Source organism: Argiope bruennichi, chromosome 7 (genome assembly GCF_947563725.1).
Source record: "Argiope bruennichi chromosome 7, qqArgBrue1.1, whole genome shotgun sequence".
Classification (NCBI taxonomy): domain Eukaryota; kingdom Metazoa; phylum Arthropoda; class Arachnida; order Araneae; family Araneidae; genus Argiope; species Argiope bruennichi.
The window spans coordinates 125,682,546-125,703,390 of NC_079157.1; the positions used below are offsets into that span (position 1 = coordinate 125,682,546).

A 20,845-nucleotide genomic window follows, 5' to 3' on the forward strand; every position below is an offset into this window, starting at 1 on the left:
GTAGATATTTTTTTTAATTTTCTTTAAATTCAAAAGATATTTATGGAAATAAATGCATCTAAATAGACCAAAACAGTTATGTTTTGATCTCGCATTTCTTCATCATTAGACAGCTGGCATATTTTTAAAACTGTAAAATTATTTGTGATTTGTATCATTTCAAATATATACAAATCACATATATTTGCGCTACATTTTTTTATATAAAATATTGATCTCCCATTTCTAAATTGAAAGATACTAGCCACTTTTGAGGACTAGCATGTTTGCTCAGATGATTGATTTTTTTTAGGTTGTTAAATGATTGATGGGGAATATATCTTATAAAAAATCGTATTAATGTAATCGTACTATTGTAAAATATGAATTCAATGGAATCAATTTACTGCAAACTCAAAAGAGCATATATTACAAAAGCAGAAGTGAAAATCCTACAATGGAGCTGAAAGTGCGCGATTGAATGCTATGATGAATGAGCTTGAATTCCACCATAACATTTAAAAATATTATTACGGTCAGTGTATCCCAGTGTTTCCCAAACTTTTGACATATGTGTACCCCTTCTATAATTTTCGTAATGCTGAGTATCCCTCGTCAAAAAAAAAAAAAAAAAAAAAAAAAATGGATGTACTTTAATAACAATCAAAAGCATTTTTTGTGACATGCACATAATAATAAGAAAAGAGAAATAAAATTATTTATAATAAAATGGAAATAGTTATATTGTAAGTAACATTTATTTGGATCAATGAGAAGGATGAAATGGTTTGTGCCGAGATGACAGATCGTCATCATTGGGTTCCCTGTTTGTTAATTTTAAGCTCGGACGCGGTTCCTTTTTTTCGACTTAATCTCTACAAATGCTGATAAAGCAACTTCAAATAAATATGAAATTGGAAAAGGCAAGATGTATTTCAGAACTTTTTCTGTTAAGACCGGATACACGTGTTGCATTTGTAACCAGAATGATGTTAAGGTACTCTCCCTATGTTTAATTTTCAAAAATCCGTCTGAAGCCAATTCCAACAAATGCTCTTCTTCTGCATGCGCCAAATCATCTGGCATGGGTGTTGTGTCGATGTTAAACGGATCTCTTACCCATTCAATATTTTTGTTTAATTCAGGGAAATAGTTTTTCAAGCCCACTTGTAAACTCCCCAAATGCCGTGTTATGTATTTCAGAGTATCGGCATCAATTGTAGTAGTCGAACTTGTTATAAATTCATGGAGAGAGAGAAACGAGCGAGTCTATTTCTCCACTACCAATTCTCTTTCGCCATAAATTTAGTTTTGCGATGGTAGCGTTCACTTTATCTTGAACGTGAAACAATGAAATATCGTTGCCTTGTAACGATAAGTTGAGGCAATTTAAAACAGAGAATATATCTGCTAAATATGCTAGTTTACAAAGTCATTTCCAGTCATGTAAACAATTTCTCAACTCAAATCTATCATTAAGAAAACATTGAAGTACATGTCTAAGTTCAAACAATCTATTCAGAACCTTTCCTCGAGATAGCCAAAGAACATCGGTATGAAAAAGAAACTGGGTATGACTACTTCCCATTTCTTCACATATTTGCGAAAAAAGTCGTGCATTCAAAGGACGGCTTTTAATATAGTTAACAATTTTCACGCTTTCATCTAGAACTTTCTGTAGTTCAGCGGGCATCTTACGTGTTGCCGAAGCCTCTCTGTGTATGCAACAATGTGTGGATATGACATTCGGGGCAACATTTCGAATTCTTGCAACGAGTCCTTTATTAATTCCGACCATACTTTTTTATACACGTGGGGAGGGACAGTGGACCACAGATGATTGGGCCTTCTTTCATTTTGAACAGAGTCACGTGATTTTCCGGGGGTTGACTTTCGCCTCAGTTCTACCCTCTCAAACTCTTATTGTACCCCTGGGGGTACGCGTACCACACTTTGGGAAACACTGGTGTATCCAAATGAATTAAAAAAAATATTATTAAAATAAAGAAACGGAAAAACTGATATCATTAGAAAGATAATTTTTTTAGCCTTAAGGTAATAACAAAAACTATTTTTGTAAGATGATTGCTTTAGAAGATAGGAATGTCAATTTCTATATAGGCTATTTCTATATGTCGATTTCTATAGATTAAACTTTCTGTTTATTTCTTATTTTTTAATTCCTTTCATATTTTCTTTCGTCTGACTAAATACGCACAAACACACAACATTATATATATATGTGTGTGCGTGCGTGCGTGTGCGTGCGTGCGCGCGCGTGTGTGTGTGAAAATAACCCAATTTCGGCTAAACATCAAAATACCTGATTTAGGTAAAACTAGCCGAAATTAGGTATATTGTATTTTATGTGTCTAAATATCATGAAATGAATATATATATATATATATATATATATATATATATATATATATATATATATATTGATCTCCTCGTATATATATATAGCTTTTAAGTATATAGTATAGCTTTTTAAGCTATCGTATATAGTATAGCTTTTTAAGCTATACTGACGTTTTTTTTTCTTCCCCAAACAGAAAGTGTTTGTAAAATTTCAATTTTTGTCAAACCATGACGAGATACGCCCCAAAGAAATATGTCGATTTCCAGCAATGGCAGAATATACACCTCTTCTTTTCCTATTTCCTTATATTTAGTTGTCTTCTCTAAAATACATTGCCCTCTCGAGTATCCTGTTCGCCCCTATCCGACTTCCGTACTATCCAGCTTGGTTCTTCAAAAACTACAATCTCTTATGGTTACCCTTTCATATCGTTTATAAGTGAAGAATAAAATATTCATTCCATTTTCTTAAGGCCTAAGATTAACGTTAATGTTTTGTTTATGTTTCCTGCATTGAAGTTTGGGCATTGTAATTGATATCCTTTAACTTACTTGAAGAAATGCTTGCAAGAAATGCTTGAAATGTGCAGTGCAGTATATAAACCTATAGAAACAGAGCCTTCTATTTCAACTCGACACGTTTCCGCCAGTGGCTTCTACGATTCACCGGGCCTCGGCTGTGTTCACATTGAGATAAACGGAGGACTTACTATTCAATAAGAAGCGAGAAAATGCGTATTACAACAACGAGTTTTGGTATAAAATCTTTGTCTTCTAGTATTGGTAGGCAAAGAAATGAGTTCATAGAACTCCGGCCTATCCGGCTTTTGTTATCCGGCCTGCCCTTCCGCCACATGAGGCCGGATATACTGCAGATTCATTTTCACGGATCCATCGATGTCGACGAGATTCCCGAAAAACGCTGCTTCGCTCTCACGTGATGTGCGGGTCCAGATAGGCTGAAATTTGTTTAATACACAAATATTCCATTCTGGTTTCATCCCATTCAGCTCTTTGTGTAAAAATTATTTTCGTGGAATTAATTTTGGTACTTTCAGAAAAAAATATACCGAAAAATACATGTTTTGCTTGCTTATTATCTTTGGTTCAAAGCAAAGCTTAAACTGGCATAATATATATACATTTTCTTATCAAATTGTTTTATCCAATATAAATCTAAAGACATCAAGGAGGGAAAAAATGACAAGTATTCGGAATATCCATATGCTAAACCTATGCATCGGATTGGGTTGAATTGTTATATTAACATATATTTATCACATATTTCATCCTATTAACACTATGCCGTCCGCACGTCAGGTCGGAATTCTCTTTCTTTCTCTTCTGGTGTTTTTTCGGGAGATCGTCATTGTCATTTTCATAAAATAAATAAATAATGAGCTAAAATAACAATCCTTTTCATAATATGAAATAATTATTAGTAAATAATTAAAATAAATCGTGAAATAAATAAAAATTCGTGTTGCACCCATGCGGTGTGATCGGCATTTCCTGGATAGCGGATGAGACCAGCGTGTTGCCTTAGGACGGCATAGTGTTAAGATGCTCGAACATTTTCTTAAAATCGGAAAAATGATCACGAGAAAAGCAGTTTCGGTCAGCCACGATGCCGAAAAAGGCGCCTTTGCTTCAATGCAGTCTGTCCGTCTAGAAAATTTGGAATATCACATTTGTCTCATTCCAATTTCACTCTGCTAAGCTGTTTCACCATTTTTGCTTTCTCATATGCGGAAAGTCAAAAAATTGAACCTCGAGATGTTGACAAATCCTTTTGTTTCAGACCTCCCTGAGTTTGAGAAACGCATTTTTGCCTGTCTGTGACAAAAACGCTTTGATCGAGAGGAATGAACTTTAGAATGCGGCCTTTCACTCATTTTGTAGATTTCATCCAATTTTTAGGAAAAATCTATTCAGAGGAAATCTCTCTAGCTGGCTTTAGAATAGATGTTAATACGAAACGAAGATGGCTGCGTGGAGTGCTCGGTTTATCAACTGCAGAGAAGATGCATGCCAAACACAGCGAAGAGTTGGCTGCCACTCTCAGAGGCACAGAAACGCGATGACTCAAAAACGTAACGTCTTCCATCATCTGTCGTTTCAATCTGTTGGGGGGAAAAAAGCGTCTAAAACACAAACTCGCCCTGATTAGAGAGAAAACTTTGGGGCAGTCTTTAAATTGGAATTGTATTTATTGAAAAAGCAATATTGGCGATTTCTAAGGAAGATACCGAGAAATACACATTTTATTTTATGCATCAGAATCCGATGAATTCTCTACTTCAGTTACCGAACTCTTTCATCCTAATCCTGATTCTCCCGTTTCCTTTTAGCAAGCTCTTTTGCCGCTTATCCTCCCTTTGAAATGGCATTCATGCAAATGGAAACTGATGGTGAGCCATTTCGAGATATACTGAACCATTCCTTTTCTAAAATTTGTTTCGATCGATTTATTCCCCCTTTTTGGTGGGAACCCGTTTAATGTGAGCGTGTTTATCTCTCTCTTAAGTACGCTTGAAACTACAATTGTGTTGCCGAAGGACTTTCTCGACATCGAAAACGAGCAGAATTTCAGTTCCAAGTAAATTTTATAGCCAGCAGAAATGGAGTGCATATGAAGCAATTGTTTTATTTTAATTATAAAACAAAAGAAAAACATTTGTTTCTTAAAGGATTTTTTTTTCTTAAAAGGCAAATCAAATATATGCAAATCGAAATCAAATTTTTCGAGCTCATATGCACAAATCCGTATGTTCAGAAAATATAATTCTGAGTAAAATCACTCCAAAATAAGCATCTTATATGAGCACAGATTTAATAATGACAGTGAATTTAACTTAAATATGCTAATATCAAAAATTTTTAAAAATAATTTGTAAATATAAAAAAATATATATTTGTATGATATCCTCCAAAGATGAATAATAGCGTGCATAAAAAGATAAAAATGGGTTTAACTCATGGATAATATTTGTAAATATTGTCATAATGAGTACCGAAATTGGAAGAAAACATGATTCGGGGAAAAAGCAAAACAAACCTATCTTTCTATCATAGGGGATCCTATTAAATTCATTGTTAACCCCCTGGCTGCTCAATTCTTTAAAATCACTATTTAGATGCGATATTATTTGCAAAGAAGTTCAAATATTTTTCAAAGAATGTAAAATGACATCATATGTTACACGATAATAATATTATATAATAAAAATCTGTAATCATAAAGGTAAGCACTCTAAACTGCGAGAAACGCGGGATGAAACAAAAAATGGACTGATTGCCAACCCGCGGGAGTAGAGGGATACGCAGCTGTAGGGTTAACTTCTTCAGTCGGAATGATGAAACATTGAAATTTTTTTTACATTTTATATACCTTATTTCTACTTCATAGAGTATCTTATAAATAAAATTTCAAGTCTATACAAAAAAAAAAAAAAAAAAAAACTACATTTTCGGTATTTTGGACTTTCCGACACAATAGCTATACAATATTATCTTTTACAATTTTGATTTTATTTCACTATATTAATATATAACGTTATGAATTTTGCTGATATTATTTTCTTAAGGGGCTCCAGCAGCCTGGTGGTAAGGCCTTGGCTTCGAGTTCGAGACCTGATTCCACCAAAGAACCGTCGTGTAAGCGGGTCTGGTGCATTCCAAATCCGTCGGGGCCAAACGTTCTCCCACTGGCGTGGTGTGGAAGTTTGGAGAGAGTGCGAGAGCCCAGATGCCGTCCTCGTCATCCTATCGTGGTTCAAAACTATGAGAACGGTCCCTAAATAGCTCTAATGTTGTTTTTTTTAAAAACTAGATAATATAACTAAGCTAAATAATATTTTCTTGAAAATAAAGTATAAAAAATTGACAATAGAAAGACCTAAAACTGAAATTTTATTTGCAGATTGTATACATTCCGCTGTCGGATCTTTGTGTGACTGGTATGAAAAGACTAATGTTATCCCCAGTCGTTTTATATTATTCTGCAGTATATAAGACAGAAAAATAGACATTTTGATAATATTTATTGTCTTCATTTTATTATTACTTAGTTAATTATTTGTATTTTATAAAAGACAACAAAAAAAATTAGGTTCATTTTTTTTTAATTTGCAAAAATAAAATGCATAATTTGTAACTTTCAGAATATTTTTTTCAATTTAGTAAATATTGTAAATAGTTATTAAATAAATTTGGTACACATGGCATTTCAGATATGTCATTAGTCTTCGTTCGTAACTCAAATCAGAAATATCATATTTTCTAGAATTTGATAAATCAAAACGTGATCATACGGGTTCGAAAATCTAAGATACAGAGTTATTTGTAAAAAAAATTTAAATAGTTATATCAATATCAAAACGACACTTTAAATATACAGAATTTATTATGTTATGTTAAAAAAAGTTTTAATAGAATAAAAAAATAAATTCAATTTTGAGCTTAGCGGTATTATAGCTGCTGGAAACCTGCACTGCGTTGGACTGTCCGGTATAGAGCGTTTAGATTTAAATATTTTTTATTAAAAAAAAAGATGAAATAAAATTCATTATGTAATGTTCACCAAACAGTAATAAAGCATAACACAATCATATGAAATTGCAAACAAAAGATTAAATACTCCAAAAATGGAGCTCGTTTTTACTACGAAAACGAGTATACGAAGAGCGAGAAATTCTCACAAAGTGAATTACAACATGAAAGCAGCGAATCAGCTAACAAGAGAGCGTGCAATTTTATCAATTATTAAATAAGTATCAGTTGATGTTCGGACGCTAGGCTTGAAGGGGTTAAAAATAATTTCGTCTTTTCAGAACTGTACAAATGATATATTTCTGTAATCAATGAAATGCTCTTTATTTTATTAGATTAAAATTGAAAATCAATTTTTTAAAGTTACAAAAGTTTCCAATTCTCTGTATTTAATGTGCGAGTCTGAAAGTTGCTCCAGGGGTTCAAGAATCGATCGACTTAGTTCTTGCCTCGTCAGCAAATTTACAGTGTACAACCCATATAACTCGGCAATCTCTCAAGAGAGGGCGCTGCAAACACCTAACAAATTTCTTTCTCATGTTTTATCGATCAACTGTCTGGAAATCCGATCATCGCGAAATCCTCAGTTTCTCCGCTCAGCACGCACGGATATTTAAGACAGTTCAAACTATCCCCAAAAGTACTGAAAGCGTCTTGCAAACCTATTTGATCAGTAATAGAAAAGTTTGCTACGGTGAAAAATCTGAACGGTTTTAAAAGACGAAATTTTGATCAAAATGTAAAGAACTATACCTCGACTGATCGCAGCAAGGTATTGTTGAGAGCGGTAAAGTTAGGAAAGGTATTCATCCGCGTACAACAGCTGCAGGATCAGAACTCTCCTCCGAGGAACTGACCAGGTATTTATGTTTATTTCATTGTTCACAGTTGGCAGAAACAAGGTTGCATTTTTTATTTTTAATTACGATGGAGAATTGCATTTTTTTTGCCTGCCATCTCCAGGAATTTCAGTATTGGAGAAATAGCCTAATGCAGGAAAAATTAATTAAGTTAGGATCACGCCATGCGAAAAAACTTTCATTTTTTAGAAGAGAAATGATAGATCTTGAAGTGGAAAAAAAATTTCCTTCTGCATAATTCATGCTTAACATATTTATTTTATTTTTTATACATAAAACGCTGTGTTGGAGATGGCATTCATTTCGACAAAATCAATTAAGATCTCAACTTGAAAAAGTATTCATTTTATCGTTATGACAACATTATTCTAAACATGATTTTTTAAAAAAAAGTGGAATAAGTTAGAATCGTAAGATGCTCTCTCTCTCTCTCTCTCTCTCTTTTTTTTTTTTTTTTTTTTGAATTTGTGATGGTAAATTTTTAAAAGGAAAATGCTTTTAAATAAAAGGAAATGCTATAAATTACAGCCGATAATATTCGGCGCGTCGTGGATTGCTAAAAAATGGTGGAAAGAAATTCGGCTGTCCGCGATCATTTAGATGGATCACTGTTATGTTAATAAGTCACATGAACTATGTAAGCGTTTTACTAAAATTGCGTTATTGGAAATATCGATTCATTCGGGAAAGGTTTTTCTGAAGCATAAAAAATGTGCATTCCTTAGGGGCGAATAAAGATTAAAAACGTGTTTATTATCGCTGTATTTTATATTCTTATTTTAAATATTATTCCAGATTAGCGCTGCCATCCATTTCGCTGAATGCAGGTAAAATAAACCGAATGTGGGTTTCAACTTAAGGAATTCTCTCTCTTTTTTTACTACATCGTACATGAAGAAATATACAAAGAGAAAAAATAAATCGTAGACGTCAGAAAATTCTATTTCGATGCATCCCCACCTTCCAAATCTCTCTCACTCCGGCACACCGTTTCTGGAATTATATCTGCAATGACTCAATTCAAAGTACAGCCGATAATATTCGGCGCGTCGTGGATTGCTAAAAAATGGTGGAAAGAAATTCGGCTGTCCGCGATCATTTAGATGGATAAAAGGTGGCTTAAAGTTCTACCGCTTCACCCGTATCAAAGTTTGGATCAAATCCATCGAACGGATGGCTCTCCCCCGGTGTACGTACTCTGATAACTTAAAGATACAGTTATTTGAATAAGGACACTCGATGGCCAAATGGGTTGAGGAACTTACATTGAACATAAACAGTGAGGGATAGAGCGACAAAGGCCCATAAATTGGTTGAGGAGAACAGCGAAATGCGTATACTAATTTGCTATGGTCAGAAAAGTAAGAAGGGAGAATATTTCTATTGGCCATTTTCAGCAGGAGTTTACTGCCCAAAATGTTCTGGAATGTTCTCTAATGAAGGTGATAACCTCTACATCCCTCAAAAAAAAATGTGGACCTTAGGTAAAACACCTTTCAATGGCATTGGCGTGCAGTAGTTACGAAATATCAACCTTTGGCATCAATTTAAAACTTTTACTAAATCTGTCATGGAGTCCTTGGCGAGTATTTCTTGGATAAATCTCCGGCTTCAGGTTAAAAGCATCCGAATTTCTGATTTAGACGCGTTTTTCCCAAACGAATGAAATTAAAATCTGAGACAGATCTGCACTTGGTCACGTGCCCAATTTAATATAGTATTTATGTCATTGAGTTATCGCGTATGAAAGGACAGTCGTTCAATTCGGCTTTAAAATTTGACACTACAGATTTTAAATAAGCGTACCGCATTTTGTCCATCTTCGTTTTGTTGTCACCCTGCTAATTTGCATTCAAACAACCGGACAGACAGATTTCTGAATGCAAACTTTGGTAGAAATCCACACATTATTGTGTAAAGGCCGCACACCAATTTCCATCCGTTTAACGTCTTTGTCAGATATTTTTCAAAAAAGTGTAAAATATCAAAAATGTGTGTTTTCAGTCCCACGGAGGTAAAAATGTGGGAAATCGCCAACTTCTCCGAACGTTTTGACGGTTCTCTATACTTCGTAATAATAAAATGATTTAAAATATCTACTGTATTCTTATTCACTGAATGGGTAGCAAGAAAGACAAAATACTCTTCTTCTTGGATAGAATTTGTTGGCAGTTAATAAAAAAATTAAGCCTTCCATATGGCTTTGTGAACAAAATCAAGAAAATGTATAACGTCATTTAAATTTCTATATCGTACAAATTATTTATGAATTTCATTTTTATTTACATCAATATGCAACCTGAAGCACACCTCACTTTTTGCCCTTTAATATTATCTCAATCTTGGTTCCATTTGCTTTGGTCAAAATGTCATTTTTTTAATATCCTCGCTTTAAGGTGGGCGATTATGCTGAAAAGTAGATTTTTTGCGAAAATATGACTTTTTAATTTAATATTTTTAAGATTTACCCAGTGCTGAATTTACGACTGAATTTTTTCCAAGTCCATTTTGGGGAAGTTATACTGTGTTTTTATACTTTCATTTATATGCGCTTTAATGTTATTTAATATCTTTAAATGCTATTTTCTCAAATTTAAATTTTTAGTAGAACTTTCTTAAGAAATAAATCAACATCTGATACCTATTTTTTGCTCAAACTTGGTAAATAATTTATTAGTATGTTCCACAGTTCTTGAATATATAGAAATATATATATATAATCTATTCATTTAGAAATATTTTATAGTTATTTCAGTGCTTCACAACGCTAAAAAAATTTGAAAGTTTCCTGTTATTTATCAGTCGAACTCCTATATTTAAAGAGTGGAGAGAATGACTGCTTATTTTTTTAGTTCAGGAACTGAAAAATATATATCTTTAAGCTATTTGTAAGATCTTTGGATAAACTTGTAAACTAAAAGATTTCATTCCCCGTTTTAGCTCGTCCAGAAAAAGGTTTTTTTTTTTTTTTTTTTTCAATTTTTAAAATTTTTTTGTCGTTCAGCTGATACATTTTGATTCCATATGTTTTATCATTCTTTTTTTATGCAAATATTCAAGAATATAATTATTTTTAAGGTGTTTTTTTTAAAAAAAATCATTCATTTAACTCTATCTTTATTCAAATAATTGGCTTTGTTTTATCCATTCCCTTTTGAACTTCACCGTCTGGCTTATTTTTACTGTTATTTAACATCTATAGTTTCAGAGAAGTCGTCAAAGTCGTGAAAGTGAATTGAGTTAAGATCTTGTCAAGAGAAATTTTCTTTTTTTTTTAGAGGAAATAAACTCATTGATTAAAAAGTTTTGCGTGGTTATTGTGGTATCTTCATTCACAAGTATTCATGACAAATAATATTGGGAATGTCATTAAATGCTGACATAATTTATTTGAAAGTTTATTTTGAACACTTTAATGAAGTTTCTTTCATTGTTTAAGGATTCCGGTCCGGAATGTACCTTCTAAAAAAAGTCATTTTTCAATTTTAATCTCATAAAATAGATTCACTGATGAATGTATAGATTTGAAATGCTTAAAGTTCATAAATTAACTTTTGCAAATATAATTAACAGGAAACCTTTATAAAAGGAAGGTATTTTCTTTTCGTTAAAACAATTTTTTTTTCAAATTTTGATATAAATATAAGATTATTTTTACTACAATTGGAGTCAATGATGCATCGTGCCGGCCCTCATCTCTTATCAAATTACTTTCTTATTTATATCTGCGCAATCAAGAGGTTGTTTACAATGAGAAAAAAAAATGTCTCTTATTTTTTTAGGCTTTCAAATGACTTGATATTCAATAGGTCATTTTTATTTTAAGTATATTAAAATCCAAATATAGTAATTATATTTTAATGCTTCAATCACTAAATAATAAATATTGTAATAAGCGTCATGATTGAGTGTTTATTCACATATTGCGCTCATTGTGGCGTCATTTTATTCAAATACTGATTTGTATTCATGAACTTGTAGATTATTGGTTCTCAACACATTTTTGATTTGCCTTTAACAAAAAATATCTTAAGAAATATATTTTATGCTGTTTTTTTAATGATGTTAACCTCATTTTTCCATCAGAATCAATAATGAGTTGCAAAAGAGACATCCTATGCTTACCAAACAATTTTCGATGATTTTTGCTATCGGAAAATGTTCCAAATGCCCTTAAGAACGAGTGGTGAGTTTTTAGATTGAAATATCATCCTTATCGCACTAAACATTCTCATTTTGCTTGTTAAGCGTCCACTGCAATGCTGGAGGGGACACAAAGAGTTAGAACATCAAGAAAGAAGAACTCTCTTATTTGATGTTTCAAATCAAAGATGCTTCTTATTATCACTATCGTTCCAATGAGTCGCACTGCTAGATGCATTTATTAAATAATTAACCGAAGTCTTAACAAGAATAATGAATATCTTTTCATGGAGAAGCTTTCATTTGGTTTTTCATCAGCAAAATATAAACGTGAGGATTAAACCCAGGACGTGGCTTACCAAAAATGTCAGATTTAATGAATGTCTGCGTTGTGGGTTTACGTATCATCTGTTAATTCTTTTCTTACTGTTTGCGTTTTTATTTATTAATTTAGTGTTTTTCACTATGATTTAATAATATATTGAAAAATAGAATCTTAGAATCGATTTAAATGGCCGATTTTTATTGCATTTATTCAGTTTAACGCAGTATCAGTTTTACATATGAAATCTTTTATATTGTTCATTTAGAAATTTTTTTTTTTCATGTTGCATATCATTTTATAAAGAAGTTAATTTGAAAGCCTTATTTTAATTTAATGAAGAAGTTTAATTATCATAGCATGATTATACTTTGGGCTTGATTCATCTGTCATTATACATATATATTTTTAAAAAAATGACTCTTAACTGTGATAGTGATGACGTTCCCACTGAAGCTGTACGTCACACTACAGCAACATTCTTGCATATAAGCTCAGTAACTAGAACACAGAAAAATGTTGTTGTAAAATATAGCTAAAATTATTTTGAAAAAAAAATTTAATGCGCAAAAATAAAATGATCATCACCGGGAAAATTATTTTTTAAAATTTGAAATGGCTATCAAAATAGTTTTTACGCAATAACCTCTTCAAAATGAGTGAGGAAAACATTCGCATTTGAATACATTTTTAATGGGTCGTAGTTTTACTAAAAATTTGACGACTCCTGTAATAACAAGATAAAACGAAGCAACTCTACATGAAATGGAGCATCTCTAGATCCGATCATCTGCACGGCACTGCATTTTGAACTAGTTTTATATCGCGTATGTCGACACGCGAAATTTACAAATAAATATCCTACTTATAACACTTTGTGAAAATAAATTATGTAACTTCCATTTAGAAAACTAGAAAGGGTCGAATAATCGATAATTAATTTTATATTATTTATTCGTGGGAAAAAAACATATCCGAAATTAAGAAAAGGAAAAAAAAAACCATCCGAATGATAAAAAAAATATGGAATGCTTTCCACTTACCCTAATGCACGAAAGATAATTAGAACTAGCCGTCTTTGGCGACCAACTTGTTCCCCAAATGTTTGACTCCTTAGTCTGTTAAACGACTCATACAAAATGTTTTTTTTAAATGTTTTTTTTTTTAATTTCAGTTTATTGGATGCGACTTGAAAAATATAAGTGGCATACTTAAGTTGGCATTTCCTTCTTCAGATTATCATTTATACCAGAATGACAACCAATTCTTCGCCTTAATTCGGCATTGAAAAATCGTTTTGAAATGTCATTCCGTTGTTTTTTATCTTTATTAATCCTGTACGTTACTTCCAACATAATACTTTAAAGCATGTGAATAGTTTTTTTTCTAAAAAAAAAAATCAGAAAAAGAGCAAAACCATCTTCTATTTTACTGCATCGAAAAATTCCTTAGATTCTGTATATTTTCATTTCAAATAGAAGTGATGAAAATGTCCCTTCGCGTGTTACTTTGAATCCATCTATAATTATTGTGGGCACACATGAAAAGTGCCCGTACTTCGAAATAAAAGCGGAATCCCATTTCGGCATGAATGTCCAAAGAAAGCGATTTCTTTGAATCTTAATTTCAACATCAAGAAAAGCAGGATGGATTCGAATTCCAGCAAAAAACACCATGACCTCAATGAAAAAGGTAACTTTTTTGAGTTTTCAAATGATGGTATGGAAACAAACTTTGCGTGATGAATGATTTTTTTTCGCAGGTAAGTTATAGTGATGATCCATCTAGTGAAGGTTAAGCCTACTTTCGCACCCGATTAAACTTTCTGTTTGACGCCTTCTTTTTTAAATTTATTTATTTTGAATACCCTAAGTAAACGAGGTGCTAAGTAAACGAGGCGAGCAGTATTCATAACAATATTTTTCTTATCCATTAGCGAAAAGTGGAACGAAATGCAGCCGTAAAAGTTCTGAATGGAGAGTCTGGAGCGTTCGTATATTGATTTGTTTACATTTGACTGTTGCCATTCCACAATAAGTGATATGGGCGAATTCTATGCCACAAACGTTAGCATTTTACATATATATATGTAAACATATTTTTTAGCAGCTGCATAGCCGAATAGAAAACACTTTTGAATGCTTCACTTCGATTTATTCCATCCTGGGAGACATAATATGTACAAGGAAGAGTGGTAAGAAATACGTCAGTCTACATCGCGACACAAGAGCAGAAGAGTAAAAGAGAGCGAAATTCTTCCTTCAATGGTTTTTTTACAATGAGATTTTGATAGGGATTTCTTTGACACGTGTCGATTCAGCATAGGGAAATTTAGGTATCTTTAAAAGAATGTTTTGCAACAGCATTCCGGATTTTTATCCTTTTCCTCGGAGCGTGAGAAAACACGGAAGTGAGCATTTTTATGGAGCGCGTGCTGAAAGTAATTAAATAAAAAATGGAATTGAATCAGGAAATAAGGAAACATTTTAGAGTGAAATGAATATGGGTTAAATGAAGAAAAAAATTAGGAAATGAATTAATATTTAAAATGTATTTTTAAATTTCATTATATATATATTACAAGCCTCTCGAAAAATTTCAAATGCCCGTGGTATAAGTTTCTGAAAATACAGAAAGTAAAGACAGAAAAGTTTAAAAAAAGTTTAAACAAAAGAAAATGCAAAATGACCATGCTTGCAAAAATGACTTTATTTTACATGCACTCATTGGATGCAGTGCCGATGGCGTTATCTACTATTTTCCCATTCAGCTGATCATGAATATGCCTCGTGACGACTGAACTGTGGGAAACATCTCGTCGTTTCTCTTTCTCACCGATGAAGAAAAAGTGTTGCAATCATCGTAAAGTTTGACTTCGACGGTTCAGACCTCCCCGAGTTGTAGAAACGTATTTCTGGAGTTATGTTTGCCTGCGTGCAAGCAGGGTTTCGCAAAAAATCCAGCAAACTAGATGGCTGAAATTTGGAAACTACAACAAAATTGTTCATTTGTTTTAAATTTTAAAAGCGTGCTTGTCCTTGTATTCAATACTTGAAAACTCAAAATTCCTAAGAAATTTTGTTTATGATTTTGCCGACAGATTTTTAGAGCTGTATCCAATTTACGATCCAATCGATGTACAAAAACTCTGTCTGTTTTCGGATTCGTGTAGTGTGAACTCAAAGGCATAACATGCTACTGAAATGAAATTTGTCTTGACACTGCGATTGTAGATCTGTATACACTTTTGGAAGATTTTGACTTCGACCTCAGAGTTGTCTCAGGAAAGAAGAATAAAGTGCACACTCATTATATTATTCATTAATACCATGCTATTGTAATTGGGTTTTGTTGTAACAAGTGCTTCAGAAGCACACAAAGGTGAAAATCTTTCACAGTTCGCTCATTGCTAAGCACTACTATTGTTTTCTGAAGTATGCCTCGATGTATAAAGATATTTTCACGCTCTTTCAAAAAGTTTCGATTTCTTATTTTAGAGCACTGAGTGTCCCACGGGGGGGGGGGGCACCTCGTCATGGAGGATGAGTAGCTTCCGGCACGGGGTTTGATTCTCGCCACTTTAGTGGGAACATAAAAAAGCGGGGGTCTGGCTCCTCCCAACGATGACGGGACGTACTTCCCAACGGAAGGGTTGTACCGTGGCCGGTGATACCCCTTAGGACTCAACCACAGTTCCCACCAGTGTTGCTGTTGCGGCGGGCCATTCCAATTTTTTCGTGTGCCTTCCGGCGTTTCGGAGTAGCCAGTTTGTGGTTGTGGTAATTAGTAACGAATCGTTTTTGATATAAAGTAAATGACGAAATATTTCACTCTTGAAGGATGCTACTTATTACGCTCCCGTATTCATGAGTTTCTTTCGATTCAACATGCAAGTTATTAGTTTCCAGTATTAAACATGACTCGCTTCAGATTAAAATTCAAGGAGGTAGTAATTTATTTTTAATTACATTTTCATCCTATCTGATAATGAGGAGGTATCCGCTTACGCTGAAAATCGATTTTTTCGGCCAAATATTAGAATTTATTTTTTTTATTTGAAGTGACAAGCTTTTAGGTTCCTAAAACTATTTTTATTTTCTTTGTATGAGACCCACTATCGTCTTTTATGTAAAGCTTAAAACTGTAACCAGAAGTTCCTTTACATTGTTACGGAACTTCCTCTGTGAAGCCGTAAAGTCAACGGGTTCGCTTGTGATGGGTGTATGGAGACCTCAGTAACAACGATTAACTAAAAGTCACGAATATACAGAAAACAAATACACAGCCGAGACGTACACACGCAATTTTGATGTTATATTTGTTTATTATTTAATTTTAATTATGAAAAATAACTATAAAATAGCGAAATATGGAATAAAAGTAATATAATATAAATTAAAGCAATTATATATGTTGCTGTGGATTCGGGGTTCTTTCGATTTGTTAGTCGATGAAGAAATACAATCAACAGGCCTCAGTAACAACAATGACATTTATTAACAAGAATATGCAGACCTCAAAAGCACACCGGGGACATATATGTGCAACACACAGCAGAGCACTACAACAAACAGTAGCCCACAAGTAGCAATCGGTTGTAATAACAACCACAGTACGCAAAGCGGCCGGACAGAATTCTGCAGGAGTAGGAAATTTTCGTAGCTACTCTCTACGGTCTCTCCAAATGGCTGCAAATCTCCACTGTCTCCTCGCTTTAACTGTATCCAACTGCCGACTCACTACTTCACGACTGGCTACTCCTCACACGACCCGATGTTGCTTCTATAATAAATTCCAGGGCACACAGCTCAATTCAGTCATCGCTTGAGCTCCACTCCACGCTTGCGCTTCGCTCGACTCATCCAACTCATTCGTCGTTGACTCGCTATCCGACACGAAGCTTCTCGATGAATTTCTCTACGACTGTCTTCGGCTTTTACTACCGGCCTTTTATAGTTCCTGGAGAAGGACAGAGAAGGAACAATCAAGCATATCTCAGATTCTATTGGCTCTATCGCCACAATTCTTGAGGATCCCAGTATTATTTATTTTGTCGCCAAATTTGTCGCCAAGTTTGTTGTCAAGCCCTGGCATCACTGATTCGGCATCCGATCAGCATCCAACAGAGTTGATTGTAAAACGGTCTTTCAAGTGATTGAACTAACCGTGCTGGGAAGCAACATTGCGGATTTGTAACAATATTGACCGGAAGTGACAATTGAGTAGGAATTTTCTATATTTTCAATCATGTAAGGAAATATTCGTTAAAATTTTTTTGTTTCTTGTAACTATTTGTGTAATAATTATTTTTAAAGTTTTCGACATCTGTCTTTTTAATTTTAAATACAAAAGTCTGGGAGGAAGACAGTTTTATTGAAAAACGTCGTCACTACTAAGGGGTAGTCAAAATAAAAACACAAATAACATTTAAATTCATTTTAAAATTTTGAATAGGCAGCTTTTTTCCATTTGCTTTAATAAATTTGTATCTATGCTTAGTCAAAAGGCCGAGACACTTGATGCAAACATCAGTGTGCGCTCGCAACAGTATAAAATACCAAAATAAACCTAAAATCATAATAAATATATCAGAGAGTGTATATATTTGTGATCTATCTGATTGTGAATTTTAACTGGTATTTACTTTTGAATTGAATGCAGAATGTAAACGAGCGATTCTGTGGGCCTGCTTGGAGATACTTTCCAAAAGAAACTCGGACACTGGGCATAAAATGGCAGTTATACAGTTTAACAAAGCCTTTAGTAGATTTAAAACTTTAATTCCAGAATTAAATGTCAAAAAAATATTTTTAAAAGCTGCTCTAGGATATACTGTTCTGAATCAGGAGCGAATGAATAAACTGTAAAATCCCTTCCTTGCCGCGGGGGGAGGATAGATGGACTAAAAAGGGTAAAATCACTTAGAAAAGGGAAAAGAGGGTAAAATGTATAAATTTAATAATTTTAAATAAGCTATTCCATAGCTTTATATTAAAAAAATATTTTTGTACTTTAAATGCATTTTTCTCAAAATCGGAAATTTCATACAATTCCGTCACCGGTGACTTGAGTTTTTAAATTCTTTATTACAATTTCCGCATTCGGTAGATAGATTTTACACATCATTATCTAGAGTACTAGAATTGCAATGGCATCACAATTTGGAATTTTATAGCCCCTTATTGTGTTGATAGTTGTGCAAATATTAAGAAAATTCTGAATTATTCATTAAAAAATTTAACAAAATATATTTATAAGAATTTTTACAAAATTCTACATCCTAGTACTAGACAAACGCGTTCAAAGCATCTCTGTTTGCAGTTTCCTTTAGATTTTTTTTAATGTGTCACAGATTTTTGTGAATTTTTGTCAAATTTTACTATAAAATTTTTTATAAAAAAATCTGTTACTGTTAATTTTATAAAAAAATCTGTTAAAAATGGTTTAAAACAAAAATTTACCTACGAGCTGTTTAATACGAGTCAAACAATCAACTGCATTAGCTAGCACGTAGAAAAATGTTTCAATTTCAGAATATTTGCATACATGTATCCTCGCCAATTTCTGTATGTTTTGGATTTTGTGAACACTGAACTAGAGAATTTACAATAGAGATGTTAAATGGTATTTCAAGTTATAAAATCAAAAATGTGTTTTAGAATTTTCGAATATTTGAGTCCTGTCCATGTCCCGCAAAAGAATGATCAAATTCGATAAATGGAAATTCCACGTACGTAATCTGTTCGATAACTTACCAGATTACTTAGGTCGAGGTTACTTCATTAGATTTATCTTAAAAAGAATTAATTAAATGCTGTAATAATTAAATGTCATTCTCGTAGTAATTATTTGCTGCCCGAATTCTCGTATTTTTAAATATCATAGTTTTATGAAAGTAATCCAACAGATCAAGAGAAGAAAATATACACTTTTGCGATTGTGTTACAAATATTGTAGTAATGCTTTTTATATTTCTATACTGTTAAACAAGCTAGCGACTGTATTTATTACAGGATGCATACTTCAAAACAATATTTTTAAATTTTGGATGAATTATCACAGATGCTCGATATTCGACCCCTTTTTCGTTACATGGCCTGCTGCATTAAGTCTATAACATAATTCTTGCTCAATCTTTCGCATGTTTCTGTCAATACTGCCAGAAGCAACAGCGTTTTTAAGACAGTGACGTAAGAAGGGGCATGCACAACTACGCAGTATCCTGTGCACCAGAATCGGGGGCAGCAAAGAACCAGTTTCATTTAAGAGAAAAGTTGGACAGAAAGAGACATTGGCATATATTAGACACTGGCTACAAAATATTTTTTGAAATGAATTTAGCATTTTTACTACTCCTGCCCTGTGATCCGCAGTGAATTATTTTGCGATTCATCCCTGACATGTTTTTAATAAAATCGGAAAATCAAATTTGTGTTTTAGGCGCATTTTTCCCAAATGATTGAAATAAAATTTTGACGCACAACTACAATCGTAGTCACAAAATCACGTACCAAATTTGGTATATTTAAATCCTGGTGTTTTCGAGTTTTCGCGTTTCTGAAAGTACCGACCGATAGACGGTGAACTCTGCTTTGGATTTGGTTCAAGATTTGTTAGGTGTATTCAGTACCGATGTTAAATCTGCGCACCAAATTTAATCCATCTCACTGTCCTCGTTTTTTAGTTATCGACTTCCTTTGAATTTTTCTAAAAATTTCATAGATTTCAACACATTTGGTGTAAAGAACCATATACGAAATTTCATCCGTGTAACTCGGAGTTACCTGTATCTTAGACAGATATTTTTTCAAAAATTTGTTTTTTAAACTCAGAGTGGTGTAAAACGTGGATATTCATCAAAATTTTTTGATGATGACAGTACTTTCTCTACACTTCATGTTTAAGAAAGTAAAAAAAAAAAAAAAAAAAGGGAATATGATTTTTTTTTATCATTTATATATAAGACCTTTTTTTTCCCTTGAGATTTTACTCTTATGCTTTGAAATTTTCAGTTTATTTTAGTTTTAAGCTACAAAGGTATGATAAATGATTTTATAGTTGACGAATACTGAGAAATAATTTTCTTTCGCTCTCCCTTTATGAATTTCAGACATGCGGCGCTTTCTTTTCAAGATAAGATTTCTCCGATAGTGCATTTAAGTAGTTTTGGGCCCTCAACTGTGTACATCATAAGAATCTCTTCATTATTGGTCCCTTTAGTTTTAAATGACGATACATTCTTTATCAATATAAGAATGATATTTTTTAATTCGATTTCCTTACACAAAGTATGGAGAAAGCCTTGTAATCGTCAAAACATTCGAATTCGAGATTTTGTTCGAATCTCCATGTTTTAGACCTCTATGAGTTCAAAAGTCACATTTTTTGAAAAATATTTGTCTCTACGTCTATTTGTAACATAGATAACTCAAAAAGATATTGAGCTTGATAGATGACATTTTGTATATAGTCTTTATGCCAAATTTGAAAATTTCTATGAAATGGTGTGCAAAATCTATTCTGAGGAAGTCTGTTTGTCCGGCTGTTCGAAAATATGAATCAATACGACGACTACAAAATGAAAAGAGCTAGATGGATAAAATGCGGAACAATGATTTAACATTTAGAA

The 20,845-nt window shown here is 33.0% G+C and overlaps 1 protein-coding gene across 1 annotated transcript in view; it reads left to right on the top strand.

Annotated features, from left to right (window-relative positions):
- The first annotated feature begins 7,462 nt into the window (after positions 1 to 7,462).
- Positions 7,463 to 20,845, top strand: part of LOC129975672 (major facilitator superfamily domain-containing protein 6-like) — an 84,664-nt gene continuing 71,281 nt past the window's right edge. The window contains exon 1 of the mRNA XM_056088791.1: positions 7,463 to 7,751. The gene's annotated coding sequence lies outside the window, so the exon portion shown is untranslated. The remainder of the gene's footprint in view (positions 7,752 to 20,845) is intronic.